The sequence below is a fragment of the Clarias gariepinus genome, chromosome 8 (genome assembly GCF_024256425.1).
Source record: "Clarias gariepinus isolate MV-2021 ecotype Netherlands chromosome 8, CGAR_prim_01v2, whole genome shotgun sequence".
Classification (NCBI taxonomy): Eukaryota; Metazoa; Chordata; class Actinopteri; order Siluriformes; family Clariidae; genus Clarias; species Clarias gariepinus.
Window position 1 is genome coordinate 36,348,712 of NC_071107.1, and position 3,789 is coordinate 36,352,500.

Below are 3,789 nucleotides of genomic sequence, written 5' to 3' on the forward strand. Positions count from 1 at the left end.
AGAAACTCTCGAGCATCGGCCGACCGTAAGCCCCTGCTCTCAGCTGATTACATCAACTACAACATCAGTGGACATACGGATAGGTACAGCTAACAAATCTTCTGTTTTTACAATCTCGGGAGTCTTTTTTAAAATGTATTTCTTAGGAGTTCTGCCAAACCAGTGCAACCTGTGTTTGATCTTGTCCAGTCTGAATTTGGTGCTTTCTTTTTTTTTATTCCAGGTCCGGCCTCAGCAGCGTTACGTGGTAATGAAACGACCTGCTGGTACTAAAAGAGCAGGTTATCACATCTATGGAGTTTTTTTTTTAAATCCCTGATAGCACGGGGCATTGAAAGAGTGGTTCTGGTCGAGGGCTTAGTGGAATTTATGTTACAGTTAAAATGCCAAGAGCTTTCATAACCACCACACTCGTGCACTTACTGTGAGAAAGTGATGAGCAGGAACATCAACACACTGCATCAAAAAGTCTGAAATATTTCTACCGTATTTATTTATACTTGGGCTTTTTTATTTGGACCCAGTTAAGAACAAAAAAATTTCAAAGATTCCTGGTCCATGTTCATACACAGGTGATTTACAGCTCAATAAATCATCAAGGATAAAATTATAATTATTAATATATATATATTACAGTATTCCCTGATTCTCTAATTATGACAATCTTAATACATCTTACACAGAACACACTGATTAGCCAGAACATTATGACCACATGCATAATATACCGTAGAGTAGATCCCCTTTTGCCACCAAAACAGCGATGTGCTGTGTGTTCTGACATTATTCTACAGTATCAGCATTAACCTTTACCTTCATTTTATCAGCACTAGCTCTTCCATTGGATCAGACTTCACGGGCCAGACTTCACTCCCCATGTGGATCAGTGAGCCTTGGCCACACACGACCCTGTCACCAGTACACTGGTTTTCCCTCCTTGGATGACTTTTGCTACGTCCTGACCCCTGCAGACCGGGACGTACCACAAGAGCTGGTGTTTTGGAGTTGCTCTGACCCAGTCGTCTAGACATCACAATTTTTCCCCGCTCACAGTAGCAACGTTTTCAATATCTTGTGGCCTTTTTTTTCTGAAACTGATGTGATGGAAGCAGAAAAAGTAAAAGAGTGTGACTTTAACAAGGGTCAGATTGTGATCAGCAACTCCAAGACTGCAGGACTCGTTGGACTTCCTGGGCCCGTGTTCACGAAGCTTCTTAAGCCTGAAAGTTTCTCCAAGTGATGAGGTCTAAGAACATTCCTAGAATTAAGACATTTTCTTAGAATTTCCCCTTAAATTTAGGATTAAATCTTAGTAAAGATAAAAATGATTCACGAAACATCTTAGACCTAAAAATTGTTAAGAGTAGAGACGAGGACTTTTAAGAGGCTTAAGAGTTTCTATAGCAGAGGACAAAATGGCGGGAAGAAGAAATATTCTCCAAACACTGAACGTAAAGCTAAAAGTAAAGACTGATCTACTGCATAATTTAGTTTCCTTATTCTTTCACTTCATTCCATCTCTCTTGGATTGTTGGCTTCATACCGTCCAAATGTGCAACTTAAATAAACTGTCCTGCAATCATGTAAACTGGGGATAAAACCAATAATAAAACCAATAAATTAATAAAACCAATTTGGTAAATAAATGTGAGAACTTAAATATAGTTAAGTAAACTACTGTGTATATAAACTACTGTATGGAAATTGGTTGCTACAGAAGTAGAAACATTTTCAACATTTGGCTGTTTAATGATCCTAAAGATATTTAGCCTGTAACAGTAACTTTGCATAAACTAGTCTGTACTCATGATTATACAATTTTATTATATACAAACATTATGATTTCACTGTCCGTTCCTTTATCATGTATTCTATATCCGCTGATCGGAGTATTTGGTAAAAATCAAACCACAAAAAATAAACAATTTTTGTTGAACATTTTTATTTTTTAAAAGGACTTTGAAGTTGTTTTACCCATCACCTTGAACAAACACAGGTGGTGTGTGTGTGTGTGTTTCACTCAGAAACATAAATTCTCTCTGTCTTCATTAGCACAAGTTTTAACTTTTAACAAAAAACGCTGATCCACTTTTGCGTCCATAATGTCTTACAACATAATAAAGGGAAAAAAAAAACTCCATAATTTCTGGGGAAAAGAAATAATAAAGTAAAAAAAAAATCACCTGCTAGTGCCTGAGAGGAAAAAGAAGCCATCAAACACTTGAAGGGGGACATCCTTAGTTTGAAAACAGGAAACAGGCTGATTTGTGAAGTTAGATGTCTGAACAAATTCTTTCCACTAATTCCGACAGATTCCTGATTACATACTTCAGAGCAAAACCAGGAACGCAAACACAGTGATCGGAAGTCCTGGGGTTTATTTATTCTTTATATAATCTTTAAAAAAAAAAACATTGAGCCAACATAAATAATAGGAATGACAATATTTTAAAAAAGAAATATGAAGCAAAAACATTTGAAAGAAATATTATTATTATTAATAATAACCACAATAGTAAAAATAAAAAAGTCTCTTAAGTTACTAAAGTCAAATATACACAGCTATAACTCTTTCCTATTTACACATATACACATTCAGTTATTTTATTTCAATTTTTAACAGATTTTCTGTCTTTGTCAATCAAACTGGTGGTGACCATACAGTATAAAAAAAGAAAAAAAGAAATGAAATGTCATAGACCTTAGAAATGAAACGTTTATTACACTCGGATGATCGGAGACGAAGGATCTAACGACTGAAGGCTCGACTCAGTGTGATGGATTTTCCGGACTATAGATGCTTCCAGAATATAAAACATAAACCCATTTTCCCTGTCTGATCAGGGACAGAGACAATAAACATCACGATGTCTCACTGGACAAGATACATTAATGTACGTAATGTTTAGTACAAAAACTACAACCAGCGTTGTTAAAAAAAGGAAAAAAAAACTTACCTCGCTTATATAAACTTAAAATAATATAAACTCTTTATTTGACTGATTTAGCTTCAGTCTAATGATTTTGACCTTTCCCGAATGCGTCATAATTCCTCAAGCGAGTTTATTTCTCGTTAAGCGTCAGACGATACGATGGTACGATATCAATCCTGCGACATCACGATACGTTTTTATACGATACGATACGATATTGTAGCTACGACACATCATCAAACATCCTGTTTTAAGCTACAATGTTTCATGTGATTCCTTATTACAGTTCTGTTTTCCACTTTTTTCTGTTTCTTGTAAAATTTTTATGATCACTTTATTACTCAGTTTAGAAACTGGTGTCAGTTTATATTGCTGGGAAATTTTTCCTTCTCACTTTAATAGGAAAAATAAACCACTAACCTTAATAAAACTCATTTTTATTTTGGACGTAATTACTTAAATTGAACTAAAATTAAAGTCATTCCTTACTGCTAAAATTTAGTTTTCCCACTGTTGTTTCTTTAAACGAGTAAAAGGCACAAATTGCTGCTAAATGGCACAATGGAATAGTGAAGACGTCTAGTGAAATATTTATTTATTTAAGATTAAAACAAAGCAAATCTAAGATTATAGGAGCTCATTTCTAGACACATTTTACTAAGCGTACAAGCATAAAATAAAAAATCTTTAAGAAAAAATGCTTAAAACAAGCAAAACTTTCTACTTTATAGAGTAAGAAATTTACAAGTACAATTTGTCTAAAAATAGGCTTAATAACCTTAGATTTGTTTTGCTTTAATCTTACACTAAGAACTTATACACAATTATTTGACTAGAGTCAAGATATTTTCACTTT

The 3,789-nt window shown here is 34.3% G+C and overlaps 1 protein-coding gene across 2 annotated transcripts in view; it reads right to left on the reverse strand.

Moving 5' to 3' along the window:
* Nucleotides 1-1,925: 1,925 nt before the first annotated feature.
* jag2a (jagged canonical Notch ligand 2a) overlaps nt 1,926-3,789 on the reverse strand; it is a 37,808-nt gene continuing 35,944 nt past the window's right edge. For both annotated transcript variants that reach the window (XM_053501695.1, XM_053501693.1), the window contains one exon: nt 1,926-3,789. This exon is cut by the window's right edge and continues 886 nt beyond it. The gene's annotated coding sequence lies outside the window, so the exon portion shown is untranslated.